Source organism: Chanos chanos, chromosome 6 (assembly GCF_902362185.1).
Source record: "Chanos chanos chromosome 6, fChaCha1.1, whole genome shotgun sequence".
Classification (NCBI taxonomy): domain Eukaryota; kingdom Metazoa; phylum Chordata; class Actinopteri; order Gonorynchiformes; family Chanidae; genus Chanos; species Chanos chanos.
The window spans coordinates 6,876,558-6,893,730 of record NC_044500.1 but is presented as its reverse complement, the minus strand read 5'-3'; the positions used below and the strand labels follow the sequence as shown (position 1 = coordinate 6,893,730).

The 17,173-nt window shown below is 40.3% G+C and overlaps 1 pseudogene; it reads left to right on the top strand.

The window, feature by feature from the left end:
* Positions 1-4,401: 4,401 nt before the first annotated feature.
* On the top strand, positions 4,402-13,836 carry LOC115814140 (hephaestin-like protein 1; annotated as a pseudogene).
* The last annotated feature ends 3,337 nt before the right edge of the window (positions 13,837-17,173 follow it).

Sequence of the window (17,173 nt, the reverse complement as noted above, 5' to 3'; positions counted from 1 at the left end):
TGTTCAGTGAAAAATCTCTTGTTACCTCACACAGAATTAAGACAGACTTATGTTGTATAGGTTGTATATTTTGATCTGATGTTCATATAAGTGATTTTAGTGATAAGTGATCATCAGCTGTGACTCAGCTGTGATGGTTTTCTTAATTTCTTTGTGAGTAAGATATCTGCTACCCGAGCCCATGTTTGTTCCAGAGGTGCCCTTGTAGCAGGTTCTCCAATACACACTATCTCCCTCTCCCAATTAAGCAAAATTATCTCAGATTTAAAACCCTCCTCATACCCACTCGACCCTGTCCCTCCCAGAGTTCGGAAAGAGGGTTTTGACAGCGTAGTCAAATTTTCCTCCATTCTATAAATTATAAATAGCTCTCTCATTTCCGGCCAAGTGCCAACCTTTTTTAAACATGCCGTAGTGCATCCACTCATCAAAAAGCCTGTCTCTGATGGCACCGATCCAAATAACTAAAGGCCAATTTCAGAACTACCATTTCGATATTTTCCAGTCTGGTTTCCGTGCAAAACACAGCACTGAATCTGCACTATTCAAAGTTACGAATGACTTACTGCTGTCTGTGGATGGTAGAGACGGTGCAATCCTAATGTTGTTAGATCTTAGTGCTGCCTTTGATGCTGTATGACCACCACATTCTTCAACAGCACCTGGAGCACTGGGTGGACATCTCAGGCACAGCACTTAAATGGTTCATTTCTTTCTTAGAGAGGAGAACCTTTTCAGTTTCTTTTAGTGGTTCGTCATCTGTCCCTGCCCCTCTCTTGCATTTCGTACCACAAGGATGCTCAGCTGTGTTTTATTTTCATTACACGTGTTACCCCTGGGCCAAACTATGAAAAGACACAGAGTATCCTAACATTGCTATGCTGATGCTATACATCTGTACCTCCCTTCGGGACGTGGCGGTCCACTGAAACACCTGTTCGAATGCCTAAATGAGATCAAACACTGGATGGATAGCCACTTCTTGATACTGAACGGGAGTAAGGCAGAATTTTTAATTTTTGGATCTCCAGATGCTGCTAGAAATATAGCTTGCGATCTAGGACAACTCCGGTTACGTCAAACCATATGCTAAGGATCTTGGCATTTTATTTGACCCTGATCTTTAATTTGATAAGCAAATCGATGCTGTTGTCAAGTCGTCTTTTTACCATCTTAGAGTTTAAGCAAGGTCAAACACGTGTTCTCTTTTAAAGACTTCGAGAAAATTATCCGTGCTTTTATTTCGTCTCGCCTGAGTTACTGCAACGCACTATATTTCGTCAAACTACTCTGCAACGTCTTCAGCTAGTGCAAAATGCAGCCGCACGCCTGCTAAGGAAGTAAAAAAAAAAATCATGCCATATTACTCTGATTTTAACATCATTGCACTGGTTACCAGAGAAATTTAGAGTCGAGTTCAAAATGTAATTGTTTGTTTTTAAAGCTTTGCACAGGCTAACTCCAGCATACCTCAGTGACCTTATACATACACAGTGTCCCCCTAGGGTACTGAGATCTTCTCCCAAACAGTCGTTTGAGGCGTAAAGGAGACCGTGCTTTTTCTGTGGCCAGGCCCAAGATGTGGAAAAGCCTCCCTTTACATGTTCGATCAGCCCCCACCATCAAATGTTTTAAATCCAGGCTAAAAACCCACTTGTTTTCTTTGGATTTTAAGATGTTTAAAGCTGAGTTTTATATGTTTTTGTTGTTGCCTGTTAAATTTTTATACCCCTTACTTTTACCATGTAAAACACTATGGTCAGCCACAGGCTGTTTTTAAACTGTGCTATACAAATATATATATATATATATATATATACACACATTTGTAACAGAGAGGTATTAGCAAAATTTGAAATTCTGCAAAAACCAAAATCAGAAACAAAACAAGACAAATTTAGTTAAACAGACTGAAAGTGGACTGAGGATAATAGTGGTCATAAATGGGTCATTTTTACGAGGAGACTTTAGAGGAAGCGAATTCCCGCAGTAAACCACATGAAGGACATATTATTCCACAATTTCGATGGACTACAACTGTATTATCTACAACAAAGTAATTGCTTGAAGCATTATTACACAGTTTAAATGTTCAAGTTCAAGTTCAAGTTCAAGTTCAAGTTTATTTAGAGCCCAATATCACTGTTTACAGTCTCAAGGGGCTTTACAGGCCACAACAGTCAAATCAAAATATGACGGCACCCCCTGACTTAATCCTCATGGCGGGCAAGAAAAAACTCCCCAAAAACCCAAGAGGGAAATGGGAAAATGGGAGAAATCTTGAGGAGGACCACAGAGAGAGGAGACCCCTCCTTGGTCAGACAGGTGTGCAATAGGTGCCGACCACGTGGGCAGTTACAGCTGAAAATAAATTGGGGCATGAACAAAGGGGATGGTGATGTAGACAGGAGGCTGACGGGGGATGGAAGATGATGACACCAGGATGGATCAGTCCACAGGGCGGGAGGAGTCAGGATCACTGGTGTCTCAGGAGTAGCATGTGTGGCTCGACAGAGAGAGAGAGAGAGAGAGAGAGAGAGAGAGAGAGAGAGAGAGAGAGAGAGAGAGAGAGAGAGAGAGAGGGACATTGTTAGATGTTCATTTCCACATAATGGTTGAGGTAAATATACATCGTGTGCCGAGTGCAGGCAGGGACTCCAGCAAGACTAACTAGTACAGCATAGCTAAAAGGGAGAGCTAGAAGGTAATATGGACATGATGGCACTCTGGGACACAAGGCGGCCACCCACTCCACAGTCAACAAACCTGAGTGAACATGTTAAAGTGGGGGGGCGACAGCATCCAAACATCCCAGTTCACCAAACAATCTATGCCCGAGAACCCTCCAGATCTGCTCCTTTGCCTAGTAAAGAGCTATTAGCAAAAGGCTTGGCTAAACAGATAAGTTTTCAGCCTTGACTTAAACATAGAGACTGTGTCTGAGTCTCGAACATTAATTGGGAGGCTATTCCATAACTGTGGGGCTCTGTAAGAGAAGGCTCTGCCCCCTGCTGTAGCCATCATAACTCGAGGTACCAACAAATAGCCTGCACCTTTTGATCTAAGTAGGCGTGGTGGATCATAAAAGACCAGGAGTTCGCGCAGGTACTGTGGCGCAAGACCATTTAATGCTCTATATGTTAATAGTAAGATTTTATAATCAATACGAGATTTGACTGGGAGCCAGTGCAGTGTGGATAAGATAGGGGTGATGTGATCATATTTTTTGGTTCTAGTAAGAACTCTGGCTGCTGCATTCTGAACTAACTGTAGCTTATTTATACACCTAGTAGAGCATCCAGACAGTAAGGCATTACAGTAGTCTAATCTAGAGGTAATGAAAGCATGAACCAATTTTTCAGCATCTTGAAATGACAATGCATTTCTTATCTTGTTAATATTTCTAAGATGAAAGAAGGCTATCCTGGTAATATTATCTACATGAGCTTCAAATGAAAGACTGGGGTCAATAATTACACCAAGATCTTTTACTGCTGCACCTAATGAAAGAGAAAGGCCATCCAGAGTAACTATGTGGTCGGAAAGCTTACTCCTAGCTGCATGTGATCCTAGTACAAGTACTTCTGTTTTTTCAGTGTTGAGTGAGAGGAAATTCGTAAGCATCCAGTGCCTAATATCCTTTAGACATTCCTCAATTTTGTTAAGTTGGTGTCTCTCGTCTGGCTTCGCTGAGACATACAACTGTGTGTCATCAGCATAGCAGTGGAAGCTAATACCGTGTTTACGAATAACATTACCTAGAGGTAGCATATATAAAGAGAAAAGCAGTGGGCCTAAAACAGAACCTTGCGGGACTCCGAACTTTACCTCAGTATGTGCAGAGGACTCACCATTTACATCAACAAACTGATAACGATCAGTTAAGTAGGACCTAAGCCATAAGAGGGCCGTTCCCTTAACTCCAACAACATTTTCTAGTCTATCAAGGAGAATGGTATGATCAATGGTGTCAAAGGCTGCACTGAGGTCAAGTAGCACAAGCAAGGAGACACAACCCTGATCAGAGGCCAGTAAGAGGTCATTTGCAACTTTAACCAGAGAGAAAAATGCATTTGCATTTGCGAACAACCAGTACCTTACGAAAGTATGAGAATCCATTATGAACGATCCTACAGGCTGACGGTGTTGGTGTGTGGAGTTCATTCCACTCCCAAATTTCCATAAAGGAAAGGTGTGGCTTGAATTGCTACTTTCGGTTTTGACGGAGAGTACCTTTCTGTTAGGTCAAGAATTTACTGGCGATGTTTATTTTATAGCTGAAAAATGTATTGTACGTGGCATTGTTTTTTAGGTTGGCTACATGATTATTTCCGTTTCTCTTCGCTTCAAGGCGAGGTACTTTGATCAGCGCCGGAGGTTAAAAAGCTACAGAAAACTGAGATGGTGTTGCTAGCACTAGTAGTTCTGCTATCCCTGAATACCGTCGAATGTATCAAGAGAACGTATTTTATCGGTATTCGGGAAGAAGACTGGGACTATGCACCCAGCGGCAAAAACATAATCAGCGGCCAGAACATCGCTGACGACGAGTGAGTCTTCTCAGAAATTATTTTCATGAACAAACAGAGCTGTAGTGACATATAATTGATATAGTTCATTATTGTTATTGTTATTATCATTATTACTATTATTATACACGTGTTACTACTTAAGACTGTTAATGGTCAAAGGAACAAAAAAAAACCTGCACAAATGTTTCACTTTGGTTATTGTCTGCTGTTAAAACATGGCCACGTATACACGCACCTCCTGACTGCAGACACGTATATGACTGTGAAGACATATATTCGACGTACTACGCCCTTAATATAATTATTATTATTACTATTATTATCATTATTATTATTATTATTATTATTATTATTATTATTTTTATACAGCTTAACTTAAGCTACAACGACAACTTAAAACAGTCCATGTCAAAATTAAAAAATCCTCCACCAAAACTAGTTTCACTTTGGTCATTGTTGTTGAATCCTTGTCTGGTATAGACACTCCTCCGTGTTCCCGACGTCAGGCCCTCATCATATTGGCAGAGTGTACAGGAAAGCCATCTACAGACAGTACGGGGATTCTACATACTCTACTGAGATCCCTAAACCTGCCTGGCTGGGTTTCCAGGGCCCAGTGCTCCGGGCAGAGGTCGGTGATGTGATTGTGGTCCATCTGAAGAACTTTGCCTCTAGACCATATTCTATTCATCCACGTGGAGTTTTGTATGAGAAAGACTCTGAGGGTAAGGTATTCACATTAACATACACATACATGTTGAACAATAAGTATAAGGCAAGACTTAGTACCCACATATCCCACATATACACACACACACACACACACACACACACAGGATACATAACTACTCTTACATAACTAGCATAAACTGATGTGAATAAGTGCATACATATACAAAAACCTTTCATTGAATATATGTAAATGAATATATATGAATATATGTAAACAAAACCTTTCACATGTGTAGCAGATGCTTATGTCATACGTGTATAAATGATCAGTAAAGGGTCATATTTTGATATTATGTTATTGACACACCTTGGATACTGTATCATGCTATCTCATTTTTATGAGCATCATAACTATTCAAGTGTCTCTCAATAAGTCAGTCAGGATTCAGTAAATTTGATGAACACTGAGAATGGGTCAGAGTTGAATAACATCATGCTGTTTTCCCCTCAGGTGCATGGTATCCAGATGAAACATCTGGAAAACTGAAGGAGGACGATCATGTCCATCCTGGGCAAACTTACACCTACACATGGAGGGTCACACCAGAATATGCTCCAGCAGAGGGCGACGCCAACTGCCTCACCTGGACTTACCATTCCCATGTTAATGCACCCAAAGACATCGCATCAGGACTGATAGGGCCTCTGCTCACCTGTAAGAAAGGTAAGACATACATACACACAGACACACACAAAATGTCTGTGTTAAAAAAGATCCAAAACACGCTGTGTAATATCCTGCATTGCACATGCATACAAACACACATCAAAATAAAAAAAGACTCAGATAACAGTATAGGCCATAGTATTTTGTGAAGCACACAAACAGAAACACGCAAAGAAGTCCTGACTAAAATATGACCCAAATATCAGTATAATGATGTTCTCTTGTCTGACAAAGTGACAGCTCTGTCTGTCTCTCCTCAGGGTTTCTGAAGGATGACTTGAACAAGGACTTCTTCCTGATGTTCAGCGTTGTGGATGAGAACCTCAGCTGGTACCTTGATGAGAACATTAAGAGGTTCTGCACAGATCCAAACGGGGTTAACATGGAGGACGAGGACTTTCAGAAGTCCAATTTAATGCACTGTAAGCCACCCAACCTTTAACACATTGACATTGATGTACAGAAAAAAGAATGTGTCAGGCAGACAACTTAAGGTGTAACTGTCTTTGAAACAGTACCTTTTTAAAGTTTTCTAACCTGACATTTAAAATTCTTATTGCAGTGATTTCAAATTTTAAACCTTCTGGTTCCATACATGGCTTTTTGATTGGTCTCATGTCAGCTGCTGGCCTTGTGTTAGCTGATAGCAAGACTGCGTACTGTAATTGCTCAGAAATCCTCTGAATTTACTCAACTCTTGGGCAAGACTTCTCTTCATAACCAATTTACAATGCAGTAATAAAAAAAAGTACATTGGTTATGATAACCTTACAACATAAATGATGAAGTCACTTCCATTTTTGTGATTATGGCTGTCTTTCTAATATGATTGGCTACAACAATGTACTTCAACAAGAAAAGAAAAGAATAGAAAAGAAAAGACTATGCCTCCAAGAAAAAGAAAAGTAAAAAATATGAGATACAATTTATTTGTGACAGTTGTTCTCGCAAATTAGGCTTTTGAATGCCTGACATTGCTAATCTCTCTGTCTCTCTCTCCCTCTCTCCCTCTCTGTCTCTGTCTCTCTCTCTCTCTCTCCTAGCTATAAATGGATATGTGTATGGTAATTTGCCTGGTTTGGAGGTTTGTAAGGGCAGCAGGGTGTCCTGGCATCTCTTTGCTATTGGTAATGAAGCTGATATTCACTCCGCCTATTTCCATGGACACACCCTCCTGGACAGAGGTCACCGTACTGATATCCTCAGTCTGTTTCCCGGCACTTCTGTTACTGCGGAGATGATTCCTAGGACAACTGGGAAATGGATGCTCAGCTGTCAAGTCAATGACCATATACAAGGTATTCATAATTACTATGTATTGGTTAAAAATAAATGAATAAATAAATAAATGAATAAATAAACAAGCTTTGATAAATGCTCTCTTCATCTGCCAGTATTTAAAAAATTAGATCTCTCTCTCTCTCTTTCTTTCTCTCTCTCTCTCTCTGGCTCTCCCTCTGTTTTCTGGTGCTGTGTTCAGCGGGTATGCAGGCCTTCTACCAGGTCTCTGCCTGTGACTCAAAGTTTAAAGCAGCACCTACAGCACCCCCTGGCCATGAGAGACATTACTACATTGCAGCAGAAGAGATTATGTGGGACTACGCCCCCCTTGATTTGAACACCTTTACTGGCCAACCCCTAACTGAAGTGGACAGGTAAACACACGCTCATGTGTAAACTAGTGAAAAAACACACTTATGCAGACATACACACCTTCATTGCTTGTTCTCTGTGTGCAGTGATTCGGAGGTTTTCTTCAGCAGAGAAGATGGTCGACTAGGTGGAATTTACCAGAAAGTTCATTATGTACGGTACACTGACAGTACATTCACCACTGTAGAAAGCCAAGAAGAACACCTAGGCATTCTGGGTAATATATTTTTCAAAGCATAACCATAAACTCACTGTAACAATACTGTAGTTACACAGGGTCATATTCTTACATATTCTCTAGTTTTATTTGGTACTGCATATATTACATTACAGAAAGATATTTGGGTATTGGTTCAACGGATGAAGTGTGTCAACTTTTAAACTTGTTGAGGGACCTTCTTAAATATATCTGTCTAACCCCTCTGAGTTACCACCTGACTATATAAGACTAACATTAACGTAACCGTTATACACACAGAACCACCCAAGCCAATACCCAATGTTTCTGACTTATCAATGTAGTAAGAACCAACGCGACACCCATAAAGTAAATGAATTCAGTTCAGTTTAACTAATATCAATTCAGGACAACTCATATACTTGCTTTGTTAACCCTTAACCTAAAAATGTATACTTTTCAGTTAAGATGGTACCAGTGTGCAAATGTTCCTCTTTAAATACCTTTATCACACTCTTTAACCGAACTGCAGTCACTGCATAAAACCAGCCTGTCAAACCTTATAATGATTAGATACTGTATTAATAAATTACTCTGTGTTAAGTTCAGTGAATCTTGCTGATTAATCTTGTTCATCGTTCACATCCGTCACCATCTCCTCTGATAGGCCCAGTCATCCGGGCAGAGACAGGTGATGTTGTGGTGGTAACATTCCTGAACAAAGCCAAGTATAACTACAGTATCCAGCCTCACGGTCTGCATTATGAAAAAGCTTATGAAGGAGCCAAGTACCAAGATGGTGAGATGGTCACATTCACACACACTTTTAAACAAAACACACATTATATTAAAATATTTTATGAAAGGTGCATTTGTCATTGTTTTTGTTGTTCTGTAAAGATGAAGTCTTAATCACATAGCTCATAGATCCTGACCCCCTCCCATTATAGCTATCAAAACAAATGTTTAAACGCAATCTTCAAAGACTAGATGAACAGATTCTAAACCCCTTTCTTGCAGGATCCCAGAAGGATGGAGCCAGTGTACCTCCAGGTGAACGTTTCATCTACCGGTGGAAAGTGACTGAAGGTCCCTCTGACAGTGACCCGCCCTGTTTATCATATTTATATTACTCTGCCTCTGACCCCGTACGTGACACCAACTCAGGCCTGGTGGGGCCACTACTGGTGTGTAAGAGAGGAGCACTGGATGACAGTATGAAGCAGGTAACACACACTCACACACACACACATCTGCAAGCACACATGCACACACACACACACACACACACACATGCTTTTAGTGTGTTTAAGTTTTAGTGTGTTTAATTTTGCGTTTCTGTTAGTGTTTTATATTTTTACCTGATTTGTATTTATTTTGTGCATATTTGCGTGTGTGTGTGTGTTTCAGAAAGAGGTAGACAGGGAGCTGTTCCTCCTTTTCTCTGTGATTGATGAGAATCAGAGCTGGTACCTGGATGACAACATTCAGATGTTTGGCAGTGAACAGAGCGAAAAGAACAGCTTAGAGTTCCAGGAGAGCAATAAAATGCATGGTGTGTGTCTATGTCTGTGTACCTGTATACGTATGTGTGTGTATGGATGTGGGCGTGTTTGTGTATGGTTTTGCCATCTGCATTTAATTAATAACATGTTTGTTTGATCTTTTTTTTGTTCCGGCTCAGCGGTGAATGGATATATGTACGGGAACCTTCCTGGACTGGATCTGTGTGAGGGGGACCGTGTTGTGTGGCACACACTGGGTTTGGGGACTGAAGTTCATAGTGTTCATTTCCAGGGGAACACTTTTAAAAGGGACAACACGAACCAGAATACATTGAGTCTCTTTCCCCACACCACTGCTACTGTTACCATGACACCAGACAATGACGGTGCGTCTGTCTCCCACAGTCAATGATTAAGAAGACTTTGAGTTCCTCCTTTGAGTTCTACACTGTCTGGAATTATTGCTTCAGTGCTTTCCAGTGAACAGTCTGAGTTACAGAAGAGCATTGATCATTTATTACTGAGGCTTCGTTGAAATTGCTTTGCTAAGTTCAGCAAAACATCAACGATAAAGCATAATAAATCATGCACACAGATAATTAACAGGAACAATGAATACAGGAACAATGTACAGATACAAATTGTAGGTGAATGCATTGAGACAAGGCTGATGAACTGGACACAGTAATATTAACAGACAGTTCTCTAGATGCATTTTAATCTCTTACTGTAGACAGACTTCAGTTTGGTGAAGGATTTCATTCAGCTCAGGTCTTACTCCTCACATTATCATTACCCTCTGTCTTATGATCCTGTCACCTCTCTGTGAACTTTGACCTCTGACATTAGGTACATTTGAGGTGAGCTCTCTAACAAGTGATCACTACAGAGCGGGCATGCGGCAGCACTACACAGTCAAGCGCTGTAAGGGGAGTCAAAGGTGAACAGCCACGCCCTCTCAGCCTCCTGTTCGTTACTTTCTGGCTGCTGTAGAGGTGGAGTGGGATTACGCTACTGATCGTACCTGGGAACTGGAGAAATATAGTGCCAGTATCAACGATAGGTATACTCAAACATACATCTCTTTCATTCTGGGACTGAAACTTCATCATCAGTCTAAATTTAGCTAAATGTGCACAATCACGTATCACAGCCGAACACAGCTCCCTGTGTCCATCTCTGTACTTCATTCAAAGCTTTTTAGTAATGGTTATGTGATGTTTACCTCTTTTGCCACTTCTCTCTCTCTCTCTCTTTTTATAACCATTTATTCTCCTAATTCTCTTTTTCTCTCCCTCTCTCTCTCTCCCTCTCTCTCTCTTTCTCTGTCACTCTCTCAGTTATGGAAGTGTGTTCCTCACTCACTCAGAGGATCAGATTGGCTCTAAATACCAAAAGGTCGTGTTTCGTGAATACACAGATGACACTTTCAAGACACAGAAAAAACATGAGGAGCATCTGGGCATTCTGGGTAAATTTGTTCTGAACATTATACATGATACCTGGAACAATGGCAATACATTATTAGACAGAGCTGATAGGACACATGAATAATACTATTATTAAAATGCCATAAAGATTTACATTATGTAATGCCACCTATATTATTACATAATTATTACAGCATTCAGAAATTTTTCAGTGATTTAGTTCATTCCACTCGAACCTGTTTATTGAAAAAAACATTGATTATTGTTCTGTGACAGCTGCTCCTTAATGATCTAATTATATCACTCCACACAAACATGGCTAGCAAGCTGTAGTCCACTGATCATGTTTCTGTGAGAGATAGTCAGGTGGTCAATAAAGCCATCAGCTCTGGTTGCTGCATCATTGAAACTGGACCTACATTTTTGAAATGTAAATTAATGAAGTTCATTTTCAGCACTTTCTGGTGGGATATGATTCCCTTATTTGCCAAACGAGGAGAATAACAGAGCAGGATAATGTAGAGTGAGCTAGTCATTGCTGTACAACCAGTTTAAAATCCAGTGCTCTGAGTCTAGCATTATACTGGTTTATTTTTCTACAATGACAACTAGTCATACAAATAAGTGTGACCACTGCCCTCAGAAAGACAGCTGAAGTTACGGTAGAATAGCACTTCAAATGGTTACAGTTCAAATGCTAATGGGTGTGTGTGTGTGTGTGTGTTATAGGTCCTATTCTCAGGGCTGAGGTTGGTGAGAAGATTCAGGTTGTGTTTAAGAATAAAGCCACTAAACCGTTTTCACTTTACGCTCATGGTGTGAAAACCAGAGGCGGACACCGGTCACCTGCTCAGCCAGGTACATATTAACCACGCCCACTCATCATGTATCCAACCACATACACTCAAACCACTCCCACCCCCACTGTGAACCAACCACACCCAACTGTCACCTTTTCAGTCACTTCTAATTAAGCTTCTAATTAAGCATGCCCACAATGACAAAGCCATGTATGACCCACAATATATTTGTTTAATTAGGTTTATGCAGGTCATGTTAGAAAAATCTTTCTATGTTCATTTGTGTGTGTGTGTGTGTGTGTGTGTGTGCACGTGTGCTATACAGGCAGTGTGAGGGTATATGAGTGGGATGTTCCAGAAAGGTCCGGCCCAGGAACGTCTGATCCAGTTTGCATAACATATGCCTACTACTCCACAGCTGATTTCGTCAAGGTAACTAACAATAATAAAAGCAATAATATTGTATTGGTGAGTCGATTCTCACAAAATGTGTTCTACATGTATAAAACGTAAGATATGGAACGAAGGCACTTAAATTAAGGTAATGTCTTTTTTCTTGTTGTAATAACTGCAGTCTTTATGTGTTACGTGAGTATTTGCACCTGCCTCTCCAACATGTTTGAGCAATTGGCAGAACTGTTTGTTGAGTGGTTTAGTTCAGGGGCCATTGGTATTGTGTGTGTGTGTGAATCTGTCTGTGTGTCTGTGTGTGCGTGTATGTACACTGATGTCTGACTGTGAGTGAGTTATAGGAATTGGTTAGTAGTTGAGTTGGGCTGTTAGTGGTTTGTGTGTGTATGTGTGTGTGTGTGTCTCTGTATGTACACTGACGTTTGACTGTGTGTGTGTGTGTGTTGCAGGACTTGATGAGTGGTTTAGCTGGACTGTTGGTGGTGTGTGTGTCTGTGTGTGTACACTGATGTTTTACTGTGTGTGTGTGTGTGTGTGTGTGTTTCAGGACTTGATGAGTGGTTTCGTGGGACCACTGGTTGTGTGTCGTAAAGGGACTCTGAATGATCAGAGACAGAGGACAGACGTACAGAGAGAGTTTGCTCTGCTCTTCATGGTGTTTGATGAGAATGAGTCCTGGTACCTGGATGACAACATTAAAAGTTACCTCGACAAGGATCCAAAACACTTTGACACAGGAGACCCGGAATTTTTGGAGAGCAACATGATGCATGGTGAGTGAACACTTGTGTGACTGTTGTCAGTTTTTAATTATAATCCTACAAAGGCATTTATTAGTCGGCGGATTAGCTGTGGGCTCCAATAAAATGACTTTAGATTAAAGTCCTTTAGCTAAATGTTTACACACAGAGGTCATGATAAGGTTGTGATAATAAAGGTCACTTATTAAGCAGCTAGTACTGTGTCTATGCTAAATCAAATCAAATATATGTTAAAATGCTCTATCAGGGATGTGCCTGTGTTAGATCCTGTGTTTATTTCTGACATATTTCTGTCACACTCTCAGGTATAAATGGGAAGCTGTATGCTAACCTCCAGGGTCTGGTGATGAATGAGGGAGAGAAGATTAACTGGTACCTAATGGGTTTGGGTAATGAGATGCACACTGTCAATTTCCATCGTCAGAGCTTCATCTACAAGGTACACACACACACACACACACACAAGTGCGTGAGCATGTGCAGACACATTCATACACAGATGCACGCACACACACACACACACACACACACACACACATATCCAAATATCCATCCAAATGTGCCTTGTTTGGTTGGACATTCTCTCTTATCTTCCTTTTTTGGTCTCTTTTTTATCTCAGACGGATCACTCCCACCGTGCTGATGTGTTCAACTTGGTCCCTGGAACCTTCCAGACTATAGAGATGACTGCAGGGAACCCTGGGACATGGCTGCTTCAGTCTTACGTTTTTGACCACATACATTCTGGCATGGAAACAACCTTCAAAATCAACGAAGGTCGGGAGTGAAAAATTATATGAGAGAGAGAGAGAGAGAGAGAGAGAGAAAGAGAGAGAGAGAGAGCTATGGTTAGTGTGACAAACCTTTGTTGATTTGTGACTAGAAATGACGACCCAGGATCCCAAGACCAAACATCAGGACAAATTCATAATGGTTCTCTTGCCATCTTCAGTTCCTCTTAATTTACACTTTAAACTCATTTTTATAGAATCTGACTAGCCATTCCTCTGTGACTACATGTGAAAGTGGAGTAGTCACCACACATAGCTGCTTGAAGGTAATTTTTATTGTCCTTTTCTCCTCTCAGGTTCCAGTCATATGAGAGGTCACTCCCCTTTGACACTGGCTCTTCTTGGATTGGTTCTCCTGGCCCTAGGACCAAAATAGAAGAGAAAACCACAACATGAAGCTTCTACTGCTTTTGTGACATCACACCTAGCATCACAGCTGACTGTGACATCATATGACTCGTCTTTTCTGATTACATCAGGCAGTGCTGTATCTTAGCAACCCTTACAATGGACACATTTCACTGAAGTCATAGTTCAGCATGAGTCAGATTAGCATTGTAAGATAACAAATGTAGAATTTCAGTTGGTTCTGTTAGGTCACTGTTGTAGCTGATACCTGCCACACACATACACACATACACACAGATAGAATTTGTCAGTCTGAATCGATGTATGAACACTGTGTAAACCTTAATACTTATTATTTTCTTTATCAGTAGATCTTTGAATGACGTATAATGCTTAGATGAATGGTGCTATGTAACTTTTCATGGCACAGAGCCTTCCTGGAAGCCTTCCTTCAGCATTTCTAGTCTCCTACTCACTTACCAGTCAGGGTTGGTCATTTACAAGTCCTCGGACACCTCAGGAATTATAGTCTTCCACTGCTTAGATGGGAGAAAATTACTGAATTGTTTAATCATTCTATCTGCTTTATGTGTTACTTATGATTATGAAAGCTGATGGCCTGCCACACACATACACACACACACACACACACATGCACATACACATACACGCACACACACATACATATACACATACAAATCAGTCTAAATCTATGAATGTTACATTCACAATCAGTATTTATTCATTTTTTTATGGTACAGAATGAACTAATGGAAGCATCCTGCAATATGGCCAGTCTCCTGTTTGTTTACCAGGCAGAGTTGGTTCTTAACAGTCCACTTGCACCTCAGGAATTATAGTCTTCCACTGCTCAGATAGGAGAAAATCAGTAGCTGTTGAATTGTTACATCTGTAATACGTGTTATTTATGATTATGGAACACTAAAATAAACTTGAGACACCAATATCTCTCCTACTTGGAACCTTGTGTAGCCAATATTAAAAATGCACATTACTGTTTTGGTGTCATTGTTACATGTAAAGGGGAAAAGGCAGGGTTTGCCTATTTAAGGAAATCTCTCAGCTCTGTTCTAAAACTCTGTCTGAGAACAGGCTTGGTCCTGCTTGGTCCTGAGCTGAACCTGTTCCGTGAAAAATCTCTTGTTACCTTACACAGAATTAAGACAGACTTATGTTGTATAGGTTGTATATTTTGATCTTTTGTTCATATAAGTGATTTTAGTGATAAGTGATCATCACTCAGCTGTGATAGTTTTTTTAATTTCTTTGTGAGTAAGATATCTGCTACCTGAGCCCATGTTTGTTCCAGAGGTGCCCTTGTAGCAGGTTCTCCAATACACACGATCTCCCTCTCCCAATTAAGCAAAATTATCTCAGATTTAAAACCCTCCTCATACCCACTCGACCCTGTCCCTCCCAGAGTTCGGAAAGAGGGTTTTGACAGCGTAGTCAAATTTTCCTCCATTCTATCAATTATAAATAGCTCTCTCATTTCCGGCCAAGTGCCAACCTTTTTTAAACATGCCGTAGTGCATCCACTCAACAAAAAGCCTGTTTCTGATGGCACCGATCCAAATAACTAAAGGCCAATTTCAGAACTACCATTTCGATATTTTCCAGTCTGGTTTCCGTGCAAAGCACAGCACTGAATCTGCATGACTCAAAGTTACGAATGACTTACTGCTGTCTGTGGATGGTAGAGACGGTGCAATCCTAATGTTGTTACATCTTAGTGCTGCCTTTGATACTATATGACCACCACATTCTTCAACAGCACCTGGAGCACTGGGTGGACATCTCAGGCACAGCACTTAAATGGTTTGCTTCTTTCTTAGAGAGGATAACCTTTTCAGTTTCTTTTAGCTGTTCGTTGTCTGTCCCTGCCACTCTCTTGTATGGTGTACCACAAGGAGGCTCAGCTGTACTTTATTTTCATTAAACATGTTACCCCTGGGCCAAAATATGAAAAGACATGGAGTATCCTATCATTGCTATGCTGATGATACACAGCTGTACCTCCCTTTGAGACCTGGCGGTCCTGGTGCACTGAAATGCTTGTTCGAACGCCTAAACGAGATCAAACACTGGGTGGCTAGCCACCTCTTAAAACTGAATGAGAGTAAGATGCAATTTTTAATTGTTGGATCTCCAGATGTTGCTAGAAATGTAGCTTGCACTCAAGGGTAACTCTCTGGTTATGTGAAACCCTATGCTGAGAATCTCAGGATTTTATTTGATCCTGATCTTACATTTAATAAGCAAATCAATGCTGTTGTCAAGTCGTCTTTTTACCATCTTAGAGTTTTAAGCAAGGTCAAACACGTGTTCTCTTTTAAAGACTTCGAGAAAATTATCCGTGCTTTTATTTCGTCTCGCCTGAGTTACTGCAACGCACTATATTTCGTCAAACTACTCTGCAACGTCTTCAGCTAGTGCAAAATGCAGCCGCACGCCTGCTAAGGAAGTAAAAAAAAAAATCATGCCATATTACTCTGATTTTAACATCATTGCACTGGTTACCAGAGAAATTTAGAGTCGAGTTCAAAATGTAATTGTTTGTTTTTAAAGCTTTGCACAGGCTAACTCCAGCATACCTCAGTGACCTTATACATACACAGTGTCCCCCTAGGGTACTGAGATCTTCTCCCAAACAGTCGTTTGAGGCGTAAAGGAGACCGTGCTTTTTCTGTGGCCAGGCCCAAGATGTGGAAAAGCCTCCCTTTACATGTTCGATCAGCCCCCACCATCAAATGTTTTAAATCCAGGCTAAAAACCCACTTGTTTTCTTTGGATTTTAAGATGTTTAAAGCTGAGTTTTATATGTTTTTGTTGTTGCCTGTTAAATTTTTATACCCCTTACTTTTACCATGTAAAACACTTTGGTTAGCCACAGGCTGTTTTAAAACTGTGCTATATAAATAAATATATATATATATATATATATATATATATATATATATATATATATATATATATATATACATTTGTAACAGAGAGGAATTAGTAAACCACTATTGCTGATAGCAAAATTCGAAATTCTGCAAAAACCAAAATCAGAAACAAAACAAGAAAAATTTAGTTAAACAGATTGTAAGTGGACTGAGGATAATAGTGGTCATAAATGGGTAATTTTTACTAGGAGACTTTAGAGGGAGCGAATTCCCGCAGTAAACCACATGAAGGACCAACAGTACATATTACTCCACAATTTCGACGAACTACAACTGTATTATCTATAACAAAGTAATAATTGTTTGAAGCATTATAACACAGTTTTAATATTTTGTGAGATGCATTTGCATTTGCGGACATCCAGTACCATACGAAAGTATGAGAATCTACAA